We start from the raw sequence: 21,597 nt of genomic DNA, 5'->3' as shown, positions 1-21,597 counted from the left end.
AATAGGGGCTTCTTTGCACTGCCCGAATGAGCAAACTCTTCCTTCCGAGCAAAGTCTTCCTTCCCGCTTGCAGCTCTTAAGGTTCAAATAGTGCTGCTTCAGGGTGGTATCAGTGGTTGTGGAAAGAAGGCATCACAGGATATTCCTTTTGGGGAGAAGATGGGTCGTACTGGGTTGGACTGTTGTCATGCAAATGCATTCATAATACAATAGCTACTTATCACAGGAGCCAGGCAAACACATTCCTCCCACACGTTGTCCCTAGACCTCATTGCTGGCACAGAAAAGAGCAGAATGAGGGAATGTGACACAGAACCTGTGCTCCAGCAGCCCATACTTGGAGTTTTATCAGGTAAACAGGGTAGCTAAGGGAAGACTACATGTGCTGAAGATTTCAGTCTAACATGAGTGTGACATGCAGGGTGGTGCATCTACGTTTCTTTGACTTTGACTTGCTGAAGACTTTAATTTAGTATCTGGGAAAGTATCATTAATAAATGATAGGGAAAGGGATCATTAATAAAGGCCTTGCTGTGGTCCGAATGCCAGAATTCAGCTATTTGATGATGCTGAAAAGTGTTTTTTTCCTTTCTGCCTACCTCTTGTTCTTAAATTGACAGCTTGAATGGATTCTAGGTCAGAAGTTCTGTAGGGATTGGTGAAGGTGGCTTATGTCGGTGGTGGTTGTTTAACAACTTCTTCCCACTTCCCTTTCCTCTTCCCACTTCCCTTTCCTCTTCCCACTTCCCTTTCCTCTTCCCTTTCCCCTTCTCCCCCCCCCCCCCCCCTTTTAAACAAAGTGGACAGTCCAGTCTTTGCTAAACTTGTGAGATAGCTTAGAGGAGTGCTGGTCTTGAGGTGGATGCAGTGAATCAGGCATGAGTGTGCATCTCTAGTTGAGCAAACTGCTTCTGGAGAGAACTTGGAGAAGCTCCTGAATATTTATTTGTTTTAACTCACACTTGGAACTTCAGTTCCAGTCAGACTTAGTTAGATTTGTGGGCATGTGGCTCTTTATAATGGGATTTTAGGCCTCTCTGACCAAACACTAAGGAGACCAAAGAATTAGTGTACAGCCCTTGAAACCTTGCTCTTAATTTTTTTTTAATTACTTCAACCATCCATCCCTCTACCCAGTAAAATAGGCATAATTAGGATTTAAGAAGGATATTGGAAATTAAGACCTTGGTGCTGGATTCTGTTGCTGTGTGTGTTGAAACAAACCAATATGTAGATAAGAAAAAATCTCCTTTTGGGAGTGGTTCTGGTGTGTGAGGCTGGAGCAGACCTGCTCTGCTGTTCGCAAGCACTTGAGAGATGGGAACTAGGGTTACCTGCCACTTTGTTACAATGTTACTGATTCTGACTGATGGTGTGTTCTCAGGTGTGTTGCTGCTTGTGGTGAGTATGGAAGAAGAGATTATATATACAATATCTACTTAGTTTAGTTGGTAATGCAGCAAAGTTTGGAAGGCAATGGCCATAAGGAGTCATCTTGTTTTCTACTGCATTGTGTGAAAAGTTGTACTGTCAGAAAAATAAATAAATGTCAATATGAACAAATTTGGAATGATTTCTCTCCTTATTTGATTGGAAGCTCTGATCTTGCATTTCAGTTTTTCCCTTCCTTTTCTACATCTGGGTGGCTCTGGCTGCAGGATATAGGACCTCCAGCACTGGTGGACTCTGAAACTGTGCGTCTATCATGCTCAGCTAAATAACTTGACAAGTGTAAAAATGTTAACAAATGGCTGATGGAAAATTGAGAGCAGCCAGACAGCTCTCAGCCTGGTTAGTTAGCTTCTTGACTGTTGAATTGTTCCTACCCTCTCATATGGCTGTGGCTTGCAGCCCTGCAAGAAAGGATTTGGATTCCTGGCCAGGAGTGCATCTCAAAAGTTGAATTCATGTAACTTGAAGTCAGTGTGGACCGTTCCTTTTGGTCTAAATGACCTTTTATCTTTGCTGGGGGAGGGCAGTGGGGAGAAAGCATATCAGCTTTCAGCTATGTCAGGTTGTATAGAGGTCAAGTTCTCTTGTCTGTGATCAAGCATATGGTGTAAAACAGCCCAGTGTGCGATACCACCAGGACCTGGGGAGAGGAGGACTTTATCAGGCCTTCTGGAGGTAAATATGACTGAAGGCCATGTTGTGAATCAGCATGTATGATGGCTCTCAGCTCAGGACTTGCAGGATTCGTGTATTTAACCCTTTGGTGGTGCTGGCTCCTAGTGTGTTTCCACCCTGGTAGGTTGAGAAGAAGCTGTTGTTTCTCAAGAGCATGCAGATTTCTTCTGCCAGGTTATCTGTGTATGTGTGAGACCTGAAATCCCTGGCTCCAAGGGCATAACTGTATTACTCACTGGAGCTGCTGAAAGAGTGCGTCAATATATTTGGGTCTCCCAGCTGCATGAATAAATGAGTAAACCTGAATTATTTTTAAATTATCAGATTACAGAGGTGATAACATACTACAATGAATTTTCCATTCTGCACCCTCTACAAATGTGCTTCTCTCCTTCTACTGTGGAGCAGGGGGGAAATATAAGATTTTCAGCATGTTGTTCTCCCAAGGAACCACATAAAAACTGTTGAGGTTGCATTAAGAAAATGTCTTTCAGACCAGAAGCCTTGAGTCAGAAGTTGCTTGGCAAGATGACAAACAGGTTGACCAAAGGTTGCTTGTGGTGTGCCCATGCAAAATGAACACGAAATGCTCCTTGCCCTCCATGGTTCTTTAGTGCTTCCACAGGTTCGCCCATGTTCCTTCAGTGGTATACAGGAATATAATTTGCTTGCTGGTATTCTGGTCTTATCTCTGAAGATATTTATTTTAAGAATTCATGTCTACATAGGTTTGTTAATACTGTACTGTAATATCAGATGGGCTGCTGAGACCTCAAGGGGGTGAGGAATCTATTTTTAGTGTGTTTGAAGGGTAGATGATGTTTCAGGTTGTGGAATGACTTTCTGGGGGGCCTGTCACCATACACTGAAGTTTTGTATGTCATGGCAGTGGAGGCCAGTCATATGATGATGAGTTAGTAACTTAAATGGGACATAAAAAAATTTTATGGAAATTTTAAAGATAGATGGAGCTAAAATGCCACACAGTCTGTTCTCATGCTTGTTTCCTTGATGTGCTGAAGACATCTAATCCTCTTTACAGGTGAAATAAGCAGTCTGCTTATGAGCTGAAGGCAATGCTTGCTGATCTGTTGACATCCAGATTGGAGGGTTATTCATGTCTGAGTAAGAATTTTAGTAATGGTGGGTGACCAAAACAGTGTTTTAGTTGCCTGAGAGGCGTGAAGAATATGGTTTGTGATCTTCTTCCACATCAGAAGTTAGTCACATGTGGGAAGTTGGATAATAGCAGTGCTGTCCTATTTAAACATACTTGACATCCCAGCCTGCAGAGATTTGGAGCTTTAGATTGAGAGGACTGCCTCAGACAAATGTGTGCATGCAGCAATCTGAACAGTGAATCCAGCCTTGCTTTGGAAGCACTGCACTGTAGTGGTAGCCATGAAGAACAGATTTTAATGATTTATTATGGTTAGATTTTATGTGGATTGGCTTCCTATTTTGTTTGGAAGGCAGTAAAACAGCAACTTTTACAGGATTCTTCTTACATTCCCAGGATTTTGTTTTGTGTGTAGGCATGTATGCTCTATTTATTTATTTAATAAATCCTCACTGCCACTGTTAGGAACGTTAACAAAGGCTTTTTAATAGGTCAGACCTCAGCTACCATTGCATTTTCTTGTTACTGTAGTACATTTGGCAGATAATAGAAGATGGGGGCTAAAGCCTTTATACTGTAAAAGCTTATTCATGTGAATAGTTGCTATGATTTGATTTTGAATTTCACTGCAGCTACTCGTGTGAGTAAACATTTGAAGATCAAATCCTTAGCTGCATGGACTAATTCTTGTGGATTTTTCAGGGAGGCGTTTAGAAATTACATCTTGAATAGAAGATGCCCTTAGCTTTCAACAACTACCACCTACATACATGAGATGTTCATTTGTGGTTGCATGTGAGGGCATGGTTGTAGCTGATTTGCAAGAGCCAACAGGAGCTTATGCATTAGATAATTCTTTCACTTTCATTCATGTGCTCCTTTTCTTTCATTCTCACTCTTTCTATTTTGACAGGAGGAGCATGTATGTTGTAAATACTCAGCTTTGACTTTAATTAATGCTGGCATGTCCCTGAAATATGGTTTCATATGAGCTTGTAGGTGTTCTAGTGAGAACATTCATGTTGCTCTGCTGCCTGTAGATGAGGTTCATGCATTCTGGAGTCCCATCACTAACTGTGGTGGTTTTGGAAGCCATGGCTTTTCACACTTTTTTTTTAAGGGATTGGTTTGAATAGGTACTAATATGGTAATTGCCTGTTCAAGACAGAGGTGCTTTGGATCAGGGAAAATGCAGCCCAGGCCCTTTTACAATGACAGGAGTGTGTACCTTTGCATATGTGTACATAATACAAGTTGCTATCCATGTGGTTCATACTGCTATGGTAGTTCATCTGGCAGATCACTTAAATATTTACTCCAAAAGATCTTGTTCTCTGTTGGTGTGAAGCAGCATTTCCAGTTATTTTTAGGTCCTTTTCATCTTAGCAACCCTGTTGGAGATAAACTAGACACAAATGCTGTAAACTGGCCCTGCATTTGGGTAGAAATTAATAAAATAAAGTTTAATGGTTTGGTCCCAAGGGGAGAACAGACCATCTGGTTAACAGAAGGTTAGGCCAAGTAATACAGCGCTGAGAGTGCCACAAACCAACCCAGAATATCTGGTAGTGTGTCCAGTTGCTGCATCTATTAAGCATTGAAATGGTGCTTTCAGATCTGCAGAGCCAGCAGTTCTGTTACCACTGCTGTGACGCAGGAGATAATTCTGTTGGGCAAGCATCAGCATGGGGGTGGATCTACAGTACAGGATGTGTAATGTCAACATGAAGCATGGGAGCTGGCAGTAAGAAGGAAAGCAGCCATTTCATGCCAGTGCAGGAAGCCTAAATAGATTTTTCCCCTCTGCATCTTGTCCTTTTATGCTGCTTTCATACTTGGTATTAAACAATTACCTTCTGCTTTGTCATCTGAAAACTTCAGCCCAGCAGGGTTTCATTTCTTTCTCTTTTTGAACCTGTTTGTTTTTGTTTTTTTTTTAAACAAGTGAAATGCACTCCAAAAGCATGTCTGATGGATTATAAAAGGGGCTGGGGGGAGGCTGAAGGGCTAAGCAGATCTGGAGAAAGAACAGTTCAGTCATGTGAAAGTCCTGAGCTCCAGATGAAGTTTCATTGTGCATCCTTTTGGCTTTAGTGCAGAGACAGTTTGTTCAAAAGCTGTAACCATTTGAGAACATTGTACTGCAGCTGGGAAATGCAGAAAGGTAGGAAATACTTTAAGTGATACTGTGTAGACTTTGAAACTCTGTAACTACTACGAAAGGGTAGAAAGCTATTGTTTCTGCTTTCTTCTTAGTAGGAATGTCCTATTAGAATTTCTTTTTCCTATTTGGTTAAAGCTAGTAGCAAATTGCTGTGACACCATTTTTTTAAGAGCCAAATACTGTTACACGACTGTCTAAATCTGCAGAAAAAGAATTTCTAAATAAGCTTGCTAAGCTTTCAGTGGACTTAAAAATCTAGTAATATGTCTTCTGTCAGCTCAGTCACAGACTGGTCAACTCGTTTGGGGGTTTTTGTTGTTTTTTTTTTTTACCCCAAAACGTGTGGAGATATCTTCCTGTAGCTGCAGCCTGGGAAAGTCTAGAATACCAGAGCTTGCTTCCTGACAGGCATGGCAGAGCTGAACTTCATAATCAGAGCTCTCATGGTTTCTATTGCCTGTTCAGCAGGATTTTCAAAGAATAATATTATAGCTCCCCTTGAATGAATCCTTGTCTTAGATGCTGTTCTGTGGTAGCCCTGCAAAGGTATGACTTTCTTCATACGTTCCTAAGAACTGGAGTGGGAGTGCGGGAGTAGTCAACCCACAGGTATGTTTTCCCAGTTGCAATTCGGTGATGGGAGGAGGGGATGCATATAAAACGTGGCTTGTGTGTGGAGACTGTTTGTTCTGTTCTGCAGTAACTTCATCCTTATGCAGTCCTCCTTGCTCCATTGGCTCCATTCAGGAGATTTTTTGGTTGAAGCTATGGGAGTCTAGCACTTCTGCATAGGACACCTGAAAAGAAATCGCACTGACGAATTATGTGAAATTCAAACACCATCTCTCAGGGTAGAACTTTTTCTTGGTTCCATAAATAACTCCAAGTTGTGGTAGCTGTTTCAGCATCAAAAGTATTAAGGATGCAAGCAAACCAAGATACTTTTTGTAAGGTATGGTTGCTCTGTTGTGTCTGTCCATGTAATTTCCCTTGCAGGTTTTATTTTCTAGTAGCTGGTAATTTTGTGGTTTTTCTAGTGGTGTTGAACAGTTTTTAGAACACACTGGAGAGCATTCATGAGAAATGTTTCTTCATATGCAAATGAGTAGTGCTTCTAGATTTTGTCTGTACCTTTTCTCATAGAACATCTCTATACTGCGAAGAAAATACATTGTACATGACTTTTTCATACCAAAAAAGGTGCTATTTGCTGAAGATAGTTTATTATAAATAACAACTAAGATGATAATCTCACCACAGCATGCTTGGCAGTCTTCCACTGAGTTAGCCTGTTTCAGCAAGGAGCTGTCGCTTAAGATACAAAGCAATCTGCAGGGACATATGATCATACACACTGACTGTTTTCTCTGTCATCATGGATGCCTCATCATTTCCTGTGTCTGATAATTAGGAACTGGAATTATTATCTGGTAGACCAGCAGGATCTAGCACCAGAAAGATGGACTTCAGTTCCCATCTTATAAACATCAGGTTACAGAGCAGTTCTGAGTTATGGAGGCACTAGTAGGAGAATGTCTGTTGGACATGGTTGGGGGGGGGGTGTTGCCTTTTTTTTTTTTTCTGTCACAAAGATAGATGGGAACTACTGGGGAAACTCTTGATACATATGTGTTCACAGCACACTTTCCTTTTAGAAATGGCGGAGAAACATAAGTCTACCACTGGCTATGGTGTAGAGAGGATTTTTTTGGTGTTGGCTTTATTTGGGTAAATAATGATTTCAAGATCTCCAAATGTTTTGTTTTGTAGAAATATTGTCCAAAAGAAAGACGATGATAAAGAGATAAGAGGCTGTATCCATTTTTCTGAGGGTATTGGAAGACTAATATTAATACCCATATATGCTTCGTGTCAAGATTTGACTGTAGTCACATAGCTTGATGTTGCCTTTTTTGAGTTTGAAAAGTTGATACTGCTTTTTGGTACACGGCTGTTGAGTTATCATGTTATTGCAACAGTTGTGCGATGGATATCAATGGCTGTTGTATGCAAATGTCTTTTCAAGTAGAGTGCTGGCAAGTGTTAGTGCTTTATTTGTTTAGAAACAATTTGATCGGGCCATCTCTGCTGCTTCGTTAACAGTATAATATGAATCAGAACTTTTTCTAACCTCTATGTTACTCCTGGATTCTGTTCCTTCGTGCAGTGCCTGATGCTTTTCAGAGTCCTAATAACTTACATTTCAAGCCTGGGCATCTGTGGTTGCTTAAAAGCATGGAATGGGATATTTAGTGGAAGCAATTGGTAAGCTTGAGAAGGAACAGATGAAGGTATTAACAATGACGTTGGAATTTTTTTCTCCCTGATTTGACAGATCATGTTAAGTCCTGTATGTATCTCAACAAGATCAAGGGGAAAACAGGACCTGAAGAATTTAGTCAGAGACTGACTTGCAACCTTTAATATCAGTCCTTTTTTTCAAACTGTACAAGTGTTTGGAGTTGACTCTCATCTGGGAAGTAATTTGCCATACTCTGAAAGGAAAGCATGGAAGGAGGCAGAGAGATGGTAACTCTAGTGATGGTATCCTTCCCCACAAGCACTACAAAGGCAAATTCCTGTGTCCTTTGCTGAAATTGTGGGAGCAGATTAGTGATGGAATGGGTTCTGCTCACAGGTAAGATGAAGAAATTATTAGAACTGGTTCCTGATGTTCAATGACCCATGCATGACTGTGGAGCGTTCTTCATCTCTTAACATCTGACCTAGATGCCTTTACACTTCGGGATGGCTGTTCAGAGCCTGTCATGTCCAGTAGCTGCCTAACTTGGGTGACCTTGTGGCTTTAAAGAAAATCCTGTGGAACTGTTAGTTTCAACCTCAGTGAAGGACACATTGAAGAGCTAGCTCATTAAGCAAGCTTTGAAGGGTGTGCTCTGCAGAGCAGCTTCCTGTTATTTGGTTAATGGTTGACCTAGTTCTGTTGCCATATGCCTCCTGGAACGCATTCTAATATAAAATATGTGCTAAAGCAAGACTGGGATAATAGAAGGAAAGTCAAAGACTTTACAAAACAGAAACTATATAATGCTGTTGCATTTTGGAGGGTGTTGTAGTTACTAAAAATGCCAGTACCTTCATGGAACTGTATTGGTTCTGCTTGCAAACTCAGGAGTGTTAATCAGACTCATTTACGTATTTTTTTCAGACTGGCCTTGTACAAAAGGTTTGTATCAGTAATTCCCTGTGCTCCATATGTGAAGCTAAAGTTAGGGAGTGAAGCACTCAGAGTGGTATTACAGCTGTGAGGAAAGATTAGATTAGATTGGCTAAAGGCAGGAGGATTTTTCCCCTGTGGTAGGTGTTTTTTTCATTGCAAACCATGGATTAGCAAATTTTTTTCCTCTTTAAATCCTGGCTAGAAGCCAGAAATGGGGATTCAGGCTTTTACCTGATATCAGAGACGACACAGCATGCATACTTACACTTAGGCAAAAATATAAGAAATTTGGAGGTACTAGATAAAGTTCAACCTCCAACCTGAATGACTACTTTCTGACAGGCCGAAGTTCTGAGGAACCTATGGGCTGTGTTTTCTGGTTAATTTGATTTTCTGCCCTAGGAAAAGGAAGGGATTGTTTTCATAAGTAGTGTACATTATGGTAGAACAGGGGGAAGGGAAAATTAAAGCCATGCTTTGTAACCTTTTGAGAGCTCATGACTCTATCAGTAGATATGGTGATTTATTATTCTTCTGTCAGTGTGGGAAACTGAACTGCTTACCAGACATACCGCTTTGAATATTCGTTTAACCTGGCAGTGGCTAACCTGTGTCTCTTCAGTTGCAGATGGCTTGCAAGCAGTCCAGGTGTGAATTCTGGGCAAAGGTATGTCACCACAGCGGTGGGGGTGGCTGGGGCCAGCCCAATTTGTCTGTGTGGGAAGAAGTAAGCTGTCAGGACCTGTAAAGGCAGCTGTTGCTGATCAGCATGGGGAGTGCCTAACCTGCAGAGAACTGGTGGGATGTCTTGGGAGTCATAATCATCTTGTATCCCTGTAACTCCTTCAACTCAAGGCCCTTCATGTGCTGCTTATGCCTCTGGGCTCATTTGGTGAGGCTATGAATATTTTGGCTTATTTGGCTAGGATACCTGTAGTGACAGCATTACAGTTTCCCCTTCTTCCTCAGTGTGTAACACTGAATGGTATTTTTGTAGGAGAAAATCCTCCTGGATCTGGGGGAAAATGAACTGCAACATTTTTAGTAAGACCCAATGTGCTGCATGAGCTGTAATCATATTGGTCATGAAAAAAATCTCTGCTCTGGGGATTGACACAAGCACAGCTATTTGTGCAACCTGATCAGAACAAAGGATAATGCTTCTGCTGCAAGATCAGACAGATCTGACGTTTCAGCAGGCTGAGCAAATGAATGGAGGAAGTGGTCCGCCTCCTCTTATCCATTGTCTCAAAGATGCAGGCTCATAGAGAAGAAAGGGAGGTTGAACAGAGCTTCTGAAGGAATATGCTGCTTTGTGTTCTGTGGGAATAGAGCAAGCAGGAGTTCTAGAAGTTCTCTGCATTGGCAAGCTGACAAGCTTGTAACAGGAAAGTGTGGCAATGGACTACTGGTATTGAACGAGTACTTTTCTTCTGTAGGCTGCCTAGAAAATCTTAACTGTTATTAGGAAGCTGATTAAATGTTCGAGGCCTGGAATATGGGACCAAACCTACCTTGAAGAGGCTCAGTGGGTGTAGAAATCCAATTAACTCTGACCTCCTAGTAAAGAACGATTTAGGACTTTTTCTATAAATGAGAAAATTCAGAGTTTTTTCCTTTTCTTCTTCTCTTTTTCTTTTTCTCTTTCTCTTTCTTTTTCTCTTTCTTCTTTTTCTTTTTTTCTTTTTCTTTTTCTATTTCTTCTTTTTCTTTAAAATCAAGCTTTTCTTGGCTCAGGGACCCATAGCTGTCATTTCTTTAGCAAGCATGCTATTTTTCTTTCTTTAAGTTAATGGAGATTAGATTTGTGTCTGTGATAACAGAACCAGTCCTGTTGATCCATGAGATGCCTTCCATCCTTCGTTCTCCCACATACTGTCCAGAATGTTATGTCAGTTCAAAAGAGAAGTAATTAGTTCAACAGGATGCTGACAGAGTCCATCACTAGTGTGCACTGGGGATGAAGATGCTGCTTTAGGAGCCTACTCATAAAGCACATCAGAAAGTCATCAGGCTCCTTGAGTGGAAGCCTGTGTTGAAAAGTATGATGACTGGGCTGCCATGATCTGCATGTTTAGTATCCAAAAGCAATTGTGAAAATTCCCTCTCTTTATTCTTAGGAGGGGGTTAAAACCCATCCCAGAGGATGTGGCATGCTGGATTTGACCAACAGAACCTTCAGTATGGGTTTCCAGCTGCTTTGCCATAGAGGAAGTACTGTTGGGGAGAGGAAATAATGATACTAGGTGCTTTGCCTCCTTTATTCAACCACAGTTACACCATGTCTAAACAAAATTGGTGTTATTTGGACAGGGTGATCAAAAATGCGTATATTAAAAAAAGGTCTAATGGAAAAGAGTTCAATGAGCTTTCAAACAATTCCTGGGTGTGAGGACAAGAGGAAAGATCTCCAGGGTGGGCATAAATCTCACAAATAAATCAAGGAGCATTCTCCCAAGTGATAAAGATTTGGGTCTGAAAGTGAGCGCTTTCTGAAAGAACAGTATCAGCCTGGTGCTAAGCAGAGATAAAAAGTCAATTATCTATTGGTGAAGGCTGCAAAAGAATTTTTTACTATCTTCTGCTTACTCACCTCTTCAGGAAATAGGAGGCACAGCAGAGGATCTTGGCTAGTTTTGGAGATCTTCAGAAAAGCACCCTTTGAAGCTGTTATGTTTCCCAACTTTATGTTAAGCAGATCTTATCTTTGTTTTGTGGGATGTTTATATTATTTTCTTAATAATAGAACTCCTTAAGATAAAAGACAGTTCGACCAATCACTGTTTTCTGAAAAGTCAGAGCACTGTACCAATCATAAAGCTGATAATGTTTTCACAAAAAGGCTGTATCGTGATCTAAATAAAAGTGGAACCATGAAGGGTTCGCTTGCATGAAACTTTGAACAAGAGCAATGTGCTTGGTTTCTCAGTTGTCCATCAGGTCAAGCAAGGTGGATGTCTGAACTTCCTGTGGCCAAATGTTGAATTTTGGAATTTACCTGTTATACTTAAAGACAACAGCAAATTTTTGGGCTGTCATCAAATGTTCACAAATGAGTCACGCTGAAGAAGGGAAATAATCAAAACATGTATTTGTACAATCTTTACATCTAAGTCTAACACCTTTTGTGCTTTATTTTTTCCAAGAAAAAGGGCTTGAGAATTAGGTCAGTTCCTCAGAGATCATCCAGATGGAGGCATCTGCTTTTGCAGTTCCAGGAGAAGGGGACTGTGGGACGAGAAAATCTCATGCAGAGAGTGCAGAGCAATGATGGGTCTTATTGGCCACTGGCTTTTCTAGTGTATCAGAAAAGACTTTTGGGGCTTTCCATGACCAAAGATAGATAATGACCTTGCTTTGATAGATCAAACAAATAACACCAGTGTTATGCCTTTGAGAGCCCTTGATCCCAAAGAGAAAAGCAAGGGTTTTCCTTTTTATTTTGGACCCATTCCATTGCAAACAAAAGCATCCCACAGGTCAGACAAGAAGGGTATCTGACAGGATTTAAAGAGACTTTTTCTTTTTCCTTCTGTTCTCTACACCAGTAATTTTTATTTAAAAATACATCAGACCTAAAAGCTCCTCATTCAGTTTATATCTGTAATGGACAGAAAATGTGGAAAAGAAAATGCTCTGTGACTTACTCATGAAATGTCTTGGCTTTGTAGCCTATGTGAACTTTAAGAGTCCTGTCTTCCTTTTAAATCGGAAAACAGTGATCCTGCAAAGTAGTAGATATTATTCAAAATGGTTAGAATAGCTAAGTGGACTAGTACAGCATTTAGATGTATAAACACAGGAGATACTGTCATCCCTCTGCTGACCTTTGCAAGTACCACTCTTGGAATACTAAATCCATTCCTGAAGTTGGCATGTCTGTAAAAATGACCATGGAAATGCTGGGAATAGTAATGATTTCAAGTCTGGAACATTGTGCTTCACAGTGAGAGCTTTCAGACAGTCCATTCCTCCCTTTCAGAGGTTTTCAGAAGTGACATTTAGAGGACTAAAAGCAGTTAATTTGCCAGGTTATGTCCAATATTATAGAAGTCTGGAATGGGTACCAAGCTGTAACAAGATGCAGTGGCTGGAATCTAAGACTAGAAAATGTTTGCTATATAAATAGTTCTTTATTTCTAATTTAACAGTGGAAATAGATTAAGAGCTATTGAATAACTAATGGACTCTGTAGAAAGTCCTAAGGTGTCAAGACTAAGTGTAGTTTCTCTTCAGATGCTGTGGTGGGAGACAGGCTTTCGACTGTTACCGTTGAGTTGGACATGGACACCTGTCTAGTTGTCGAAAGTGAACTTTCAGCAAGGTGACTCCCACTTGTTGTCTCATGTCAGGTCAGGGATTAGTTGTCTTAAAGAACAGCTGATGGGAATGCTGTAACTTGAAGGTGTAGGGAGTCTAAGGAGGTGATTGAGTTTTAGCAGAACACGCAAGAAGAGTCCTTCTCACCTGGCAAAGAAAAGGGAAGCAAAATAACCAAGTTAAGTGAAATGCTAAGGATGACAGCAGGTTTGTAGTTATCAGTTTAGGCTTGGTTATCTGTAGTGGGTTTTCCTCCATTTCCCTGGTCCAGGCTTAAACTATGGACAAATGATTTGCATTTTGTTCTCAAAGTGGAATCTATGCACAAGGTTGGTGGAAGCTGCTCTCGTCTTAAAAATTAGATGTATTTTCCTGTTCGCTCAATAGAGGAAAAGAAGTGGAATAGGGTTTTTGTAGTCCTGCCAGAGCTACTATAGACTTGCCATTGTGGTTTCTAAAAGATCAGTAAATCCTCCAGGAAGAAGACCTCTGGCTTCCTTTGGACTCTACAACCCAGCACTTGGGTCACCCAGAACTTCAGTCCTGGTTTTACAGACAAGAACTAGAGACTTTGGTCCTGCAGTTACCACAGAGGTGGTTGTGGCATAAAAACCCACTCAGAATTTGTCAACATGTCAATTTCCTAGAGTAACCTGACTTTCTATTAGAGATATCCCACCAATTATATTATGAAAGCATTTCAGTAGATTCAAGGGTCTTGACCCTTTCAGTAGTAATCTGTTTCAGTTTTTTGTTAGACACCTCTCAAAACCTTAGACTTTGGTCTGTTAAGGATGATAAATCTAGGAAAGAGATTAACTCTTTTTGTCTTCTGTGCTAATGAAAGACTTTAACAATAAGCACTATCATTAGAGCCTCTTTTTTCGATAACTGATGCACAAACAAGTCAGTTTCTGGGAAAAATGGTACATTAGCTTGGTTTCGAAGGTCATGCTGCAGTAGAGGCCTCACTGTAAATGCTTTTCATTTTAACTTTATAAACCAATTACTACAGCAGGATGAAGGAGAGTTTTGATTCCCCAGTTGACAAATTGTTTTCAGTTCTTAATTTGTAGTTTCAGTTTTGGAAGACTGCTTTCAAGATTCAGAACTCTATTGCAGAATTCTAACTGGAGGAGTTAGAAGTCAATGGAAGAACAAAGCAGTTCAGGAATAAAGAAGGAGAAAGAGGTCTGAGCTGTTTCCTCTGTTTCTTGGTTTTGGAATGATGACTATTTTAACCTGTAAGTAACACTGAGATTAGTGGCTGTCTTCCATTGTGAAATGCAAGTAAAGTTAAGGTAAGAAGGTAACTTCCTCCTGGCAAACAGTTCCCTCTCCATTTCTCTCCCACATTCTATGTAAAATCTTTTGTCCCAGGCATGGGTGCAAAGGAGCCTTCTTGTCTTTAACTTCAACGTTTCCTTTCTTCTAGTAATCAAGCCTACAGATACAGCCCCTGTGTGCTCAGCTGAAAAGTAAACCACTTTTTTTTTCACAGTGAAGCTTCACTGCCAAAATGATCTTGTACTGCAGGTGGCTAGAGGTATATGATGCAAGTTAGTTTGTCAGCTTTGGAACACATCTCAAGGGCAGGCTTTTCAGGAAGGGTGAACTGTAGCACCAGTCCTGTGATTAGCAAGTCTGGTTCTGCCTCCTTCAGCTTCTGAGACCTTGAAGATCCATTGCAGGTTCTGCTTTCAGGTAAGGAGAAAATTAGTCCTGTTTTGACCCTCCACTTCATAATAAAAGGCTGTAATAAGTACTGATCCACATAACGGTCTGGTCCTCAGCTTGGGAAAATTGGCAGAACTCCAGCAAATTTCTAGAAATAAAAACCTGAAGAAATCTCTAAAAGCACAGCAGTTACTGGGACTTGCACAAGATTCTGCAGCTTGTAAGAATACAGCAGCAGAATGTTTGAATGACACTGATGGCTTAATCTTTCTGTGATCTCTTGTTTTTTTATGCGGGAACAAAAATCTTTAGGAGAGAACTTTGCTCCTGTTCTCTTGGTGGTATTGGCTTGTATGGCTTTGTTTTTCTTTGAAAACTGATAGCAGAAGACTATCCAACCTTCAGGAGTGGAGCCATTATATGTGGGGCTGTGCAACAGGAGCCAAAGTTTAAAAATAAAATACCAGGCTGCCTTCCTGAGGATCCAGACATAGCATACACACATACACAGTATCTTGACTGACCACAGTTATATCAGTTACTGAGTTCAGAGCAACAGACAATGAGAACCAGAAAGGGAGTCTTGTTCCTCAAAAAGAAAGAGGAAGAAATTTAAGACTTCTGCAGCCTCAGATACCAGTTTCTGGAGTGCATGGGAGGCCCCCCATCAGCAGCAGGGTTGAGAGACAGTAAGACCAGATGACTGGCAGTCATTCTTGGTGGTGTCTGTTGTAGCCCCTTCCCAGACCTCCCTTTCGTCCCCTTATTTTCTCTGCCCTAGTGAGTAATGGTTCTGGGCAGAGCAGTCTTTTTTGAAAATGTGCTCCTTAAGAGATAAAAGCAGTGGCTTTTATTTCATACTGAGTGCTCAGTGACCAGCATGCCAGATATCTTCATAAGAAATGAAAGACCAGCTCCCTTGACTTCAGAGCTACCTTGAAGATACACATCACCAGCATCATTCTCTGTTAGGCTGTGGAAATAGCAGATGATTAGTTTGCATCTTTCTAGAAGACCTGGAGAAGGAGAGGCCTATGGAGGAGGTAGTAGATAGACCAGGAAGAATTACTTACGGCAGAAAAGCAGAAATTTAAGGTTTAATGCCAGGAATACAGCTTGGAAGGTGAGGTAAGTTATATTAGAAAGGAATGATCTTTTGAAAGAAAAGGTGGCACTACTCAGACAAACAGTCTAAGAAAATTGGAAGATACAATTCTTGATCACTTCTGAGGTAGACAGGGATGAAGAAGGTGAAAGATTTAACCCTTTTTTGCCTGCTTCCCCAAAATGCTGATGTCATATAAACTTCCAGACTTTGCTTGATAATTGGGAGCTGGGCTGACAAGGGTGGGAGGTCAGAGTTCCTCCAGTGGCCTGGTGTGAAGCAGCTGTGCACATTCTTACCTGTCTGTATGCTGCTTCAAGCTGGTGTGCTAAAAGATTGGAGCCTACGCTTTTGACTGCATGGAGTGGGCAGATGCAGTTTCCAGGAAAAAACCTGATCCCCAGATGCTTCTCATTGTAAACGCAAACTGGATTTTAGGGAGGCTTCTTCCAGCTGCAGCAAGCGTGTTTGTATATCTCAGTTGACAGCTACAGGGGAAAAAAAAAACAAAGAAGAGGTGCTACCACTTTGTATCTCTGCCCAGGAAAAGTAACAGTCACAGCTGCCCATGACACACTTGGCTTTTGGCAGAGCTCAGGCTGGTTCTGCTCTGCAGACATAGGATGAAGCATGCTCAGTATGCTTCATTCAACAGGAATGCCAGCAGTATCTTGGATTACTACAGAGATTGCTCTGTGTCTGTGAGCTCCTTCTGCAGAGTTTGGGTTCACATTAAACAGGATCAGGAGTTCTCGGTAGGCTGTGCATGGCTCTCGGCACAGGCTAATCACATTTTTTGGAAAGTTGTATTTTCTTAGACATCCAGACTCTCAAACTGCGACATTTATGTTATTGAAGTTTTTCAGAGAAACCATACTAGCTTTACATACTAGTTGAACATACACTGAAGGTGATGCTGTAGCCTAAGTTTTTGTAGGACTTGGTTGTCTTACAGTCTGAATGTTTGGGTTTTTTTTTTAAATCCTTAAAATATCTGGATCTTGTTTGTGGTAATGTCCTAACAATGAAGGGTAGGTGCAACTGTCAGCATGTGAAAACTAATTGCTCGGTTTGTTCTCATAAATTTTGTTAGCCAGTGTGGAGTGGAAGTGTGCACACGCTTTGTGGCTCTAGCTGGCACGTGTGAAAGAGAAGTCTGATTAAATCAAACTTCCTCTTCTTTGGTCATGAATATCTCCTGCTTACAGAAGACATTGAGGAAGACTTGGAGTGTTCCTCTTACAAATAATTTTATTAAGGTGCTATAAAGAAGATTCCCTTTGATGACTTCTGGTAAGTTTTGATGGGTTTTTTGTCCAGACATTTGTTAGAACAGAAGAATTATTAATATGTTGCCCGTTATTTAGAAGAGTTTGGGAAAAGAGTGGAAGGATTCAGCAGTTTGGGCAAAATCGTATTAAGAGAAAATCCTTTCAAGCCATGTAAAAATTTCAGCTTTTCTAGCTCTCAATCCTTCAGAACAAATATTCTTACTCACCCCCATATAAAGCTCCCTTTTTGGATAGTCATCCTTTTCCCATGTCCCTCCTCCTACTGTGATCTCGAGCAATATGAGGGTGAGACCATGTTCACCATCCCTAAACTCTGTCTCCCTTTGTATTCTTCTCAGCTCTGCAGACGTTTTGCTGAGTTGACCTAAATTCTTCAGCAAAAGGCCTGGATTCTGTGCAGAAAGCTGGGAATGGCAACCCCAATTAAGAAGTAAATATGAAGATAAATAAAGAGCATCAGTAATATCCTTGTGTGTGGTGTATGATTTACCCCTGCTCCTGAAATTTTAACTTCCACTGTGCTGGAGAACCTTTCATTTGTAGTTGTGAGAAGTTAGGACTGGGATTTCAGGGACAGTGGCACAGAAAGGTAGCGTGCCATAATGGCGAAGGGTTGGAGACTGGAAACCAGCTTTCTGCTCCTGGCTGTGCCACAGACCAGCTGTGCAACCTGGAGCCAGGCTACTCCACTTCCTGTGCTTCTCCATTACCAGGTAAAGGAAGAAGGTTCTCCGTGGTGCAGCCTTCAACAGTGTGGCCTGAAGCTGCATGAGTCAAATAAATAGGTAGTAACTGCATGGAATAGAGTGTCAGTATTGCTACTTGATATATTTAATTCTGCCTTTTTGTTCCTTACATATTGCCTACAGGTTGTGAGTCTTCAGATTTTGTTCAATAATTTGAAGCTGTCTGAAAACCAGGGGAATACTTCAGTCTTTTCTCTCTCTGAGAGCAAGTCACTTCTGCTGACTTAAATGACTTGTGATAATGGAATGGAAACCTGAAACATCTGATACTGTCTTTTGTCTTGCTTTGGTGTTCCATAAACAGCAGAAGGGAAAATGAAATTTCTGCAGGACTGATTGTATACTTTTGGTATAGACTCTTTTGTCAATGAAGTCCTAAATTAATGTGAATCTCTCACTCTGCATACATTCCTGCAAACAAGAACCCACGCTTGAATGAATGCTTGTTGCAAGAAACAAAAAAGTACAAATGCCTTTTATTGAAATGAGTTTTAAAGGGAAAAAAAGTCTAGAATGGACTACAAAACACATTACATTCTTCCTTTTTTTCTCTTCCATAGTGTTAAAGGATGTTGGCTAATATAAATGCAGTGCCTCAAAATACTCTTTGTATGTATTTTGGTGTCATGAGGTTCATGTATGCCTCTTGTGGGATGAAAAAACAGGGAGGAGATTGACCTGACTGGCAAGTGGTGTTGCTGAATGCTTTGTCTGAAGGGCTGTTCATTTAGGTGGACTCTTACTGAAAAGAGATGTGTTGTTTATCTCTGTGATTGTCCATGTCTCCTCTCCATGCGTAGTTGAAAAGATGCTTCCTGTCCTTTTCAAGCAGCATAAATCTGGGGACACACAATTTTACAACAGTTGAGTCTATGGTCTTTGTGGTTTAGGGTTTTTTTCCTCAATTGCTTGTTTCCATCTTTGTTCCTTTAGTAAGAAGAAGAAAAAAGAATATCTTTATATGGTTGTGCTTTGAAGTAATCCTGCTGTATTTTAAAACCTCTTGAGCTGTAGGATTCAATGACACTTTATCTACCTGAAGTATTTATGTGTACCTCTAGGAAAAGCACTAAATTGGGAAGTTTGTAACTTCTTTCCCTTTCAGTCAAACTTTGTTTCCTTTATTTAAGTAGTTCTATAATCATCAATAAAACCAATTTCAATTATGTACCTCTTTGCTTTGGAACTGTAGAACATAGCATGCGTGTCTTTGTCATTACCATAGGTGAATATTCTTTCTCTTTTTTGAAAACATTGTGAGCCAGATGACTGTTCCTTTGCTTTCAGAACATTACTTCTGAAGTTTTCAGATTAATTAAAAGGCACGTTATATTGCATATTTTTGTTTGTATCTCATCAGGTTGAAAGTTCTGTTGGGTGTTTTAAGCCATCACAGGGCTTGAATCTTCTGGGTTCTTTCAGGTATTTTTAAAAATGTTTTTGCCATCTTTGTTAGCTTTAAATATATCTTACACACTTCCATCTACTTTGCATGCAGAGTAAATGTCAAGGTTTGTCTGCCGATGGAGTTATTTAGACAGAGCTATTGCAGTTTCAAATAACCCTCCTTAAGACCAAAAGCATGTCCAAGTGTGGGTACAACCTCACTTCTGGTTCTTCTCACCCATGTGGCCTGGTGTGACATGCAGGATGGTGTGGAGGCTTGATGAAAGTGTTTGTAGGAAGTCATGCTGAGGTCAGTTGCAGAGGGCTTCTAGTGAGAACAGTAACACTAAGTGGATCCTTCAGAACAAAACGGATCTGCTCCATATGCAGATACACAGTGACCTCATTTTATTTCTGTGTTTTGGTTGTGGAGCTGTTGGCAGTCAAGGAGTTCTGTCCCCTCGATTCTAGAGAGGGAATATCCCTGGAGCAGTTACTCTCTCTGCAGCTAAAGCAATGGCTAGTGTACCAATGGGGAGAGAGGAGAACTGCTGCCTGGACTGCTTTCCTAGAGCCAAGCGTGGATTGGCTTCTGGTTGTAGCCAAAAGCTGAATACGTGTCCTGAAGAGCCACTGTCTCATGAATTTTCAATAACATACCTGCATTTGCAATGAAATAAGAGATTTTTTGAGGATAAAGCTTATAAGATGGCCATTTCTTGGTCATTTGTCTAATGCTTCTCTTCAGGCTTCTTTTTGTGGCTTCTTAGTATTTATGTGCAAAACCAAACTCCTGGTGAAGTCTAAGGTGCCACTGGGCTGCCTTTTCCTGAATTTGTCTAAGAGTCTTGGTGTTTTTTTCATGGCATTTTTTTTCCTCTTTGGAGAAGGTCACATTTTTTACTACGCGCATACATGAGCACTTTCTAAAAAGTCCTTCCACCTTGAATTTACCCAAGAAGTCTCTTCTCTTAGGCCAGGAAAACTGAAAATCTCTTCCAGTCTTCACCTTGCTTTAAACAGAGTGTGTTGAGTTTTCTACATTCTGCTTCTTGCAAAAATCAAGCATTTGGGTTCAGTTTCCAGGTTACACAGATTTCCAAAGGTTAAGGAAACTAATTTATCGAGAGACTTTCTCTGAAGTGGGCTGTCTGATGCTTTTCTTTTTCCATAATGAAGATATGCCATCTTATTTCAGAGTGTTTGAGTAAAACATGATGGCTGGGTGTCAGGCTGTGACCTGAGGTAGCTAAAATCTTCAATGAACTATTTGTAAATTTGGGGAAGTTGTTAGTTTAATTCACTGGGTTAAATAGAAGGAGTGGATGGCTGGAAAATGTAAGAACAGGGTGTTCCTGGCCTCCCTTAATTTTTTTTCTCAAAGAGATCCTTTTTATATTGATAAACTAGTCTTGAACTGAATTTCCCTCATCATAAGAGACATTGTTTTCTTTATATATGGTTTGGCAATTGTTTATGTATTCTGGGATAAAGTTTTGACAACTAATTTCTCTTACGAACTTTCACCCTGTATCTTTAGGGTAAAGCAAGAATGGTTCCACTTTCTTCAAAATGAGAGTATTCTTAGGACAATGGGAACTGTTTTTTTTTTTCTAAAATGGGATTTTGTTACCTTCCTGGTTATTTAAAATGCTTGATTTTTTTTTCAGTTTTAAATGGTTAAATGTAAAGCATTTACAACAGCAGAAAAAACCAAGGTGTTGTGTAGTTGCAGAAGAGAAAAAAGCTGCAATAGTTCTGTAGTGTCTACATGCTTGCAAGGATTGTAGCTTTTGAAGGATGCAGTTGGTTATAATCTCAGCCCCCTTAGCCATGGGCTTTATTACAGTGAAAGTCTTAGTTATTTTTTCTTCTTCATAGTCCATTTCCTGTCTGCATATTTCTTAGGAGGAAAAAAAAGAAATTGTATCTTAGTGGCTGACCCTCAAACAGCTTATTTAAAGCAAAAAGGATTAAACTAGGACAGAAGAACTCCATTAGCAGCTTCAACATCTTACCACAGCTTTAATAATAGTTTTCTCCTTAATTTGAGTATGTCCAGAGTAGTCAGGGGAAAGGACTGTTTATTGTTGGAAAGACCAGAAATAAGGTTAACAAGAGGTTTTTTGTGAGGGAGATTGTTCTTAATTATTACCTGCATAACAAAGTATGTTTCTTTTATAGACAGAGAGTAGCAGCTTTTTCCTGTTTTTAATGTAATAGTTTCTAATGCCTCTTTGATTCAAACAATTTCTGGCTGGCGAACTTCCATTAAACTTGGTCAATTCATAGATAATGTGATCCATAATCCTAGGATCACTCTGAATCCCAGCCTTGAAGTGCATTGTAAATGTTCCCCTTAGTTTCTTCTAGAGACTGTCTGCTATCTATGTATCACATAAATGATGATGATTGAGCTAGTACGCTATTTTAAGTATTTTGTACTTGGGCTTTATGTATTATACCAACTGCAGAAACT

General features: G+C 40.4%; 1 protein-coding gene across 7 annotated transcripts in view; it reads left to right on the top strand.

Annotated features, from left to right (window-relative positions):
- Positions 1-21,597, top strand: part of ZNF462 (zinc finger protein 462) — a 96,427-nt gene that overhangs the window by 8,169 nt on the left and 66,661 nt on the right. For 2 of the 7 annotated variants that reach the window (XM_069776733.1, XM_069776732.1), the window contains exons 1-2: positions 9,215-16,987; positions 17,325-17,699. The exons of 3 other annotated variants lie outside the window; for them this stretch is intronic. The gene's annotated coding sequence lies outside the window, so the exon portion shown is untranslated. Of the gene's footprint in view, positions 1-9,214; positions 16,988-17,324; positions 17,700-21,597 lie in introns of those variants that run through there. 2 more of the 7 variants (XM_069776727.1, XM_069776728.1) reach the window with 2 other exon arrangements.

The sequence above is a fragment of the Haliaeetus albicilla genome, chromosome Z (genome assembly GCF_947461875.1).
Source record: "Haliaeetus albicilla chromosome Z, bHalAlb1.1, whole genome shotgun sequence".
NCBI lineage: Eukaryota > Metazoa > Chordata > Aves > Accipitriformes > Accipitridae > Haliaeetus > Haliaeetus albicilla.
The sequence above is the reverse complement of the archived record's forward strand: the minus strand, read 5'-3'. Positions and strand labels throughout refer to the sequence as shown.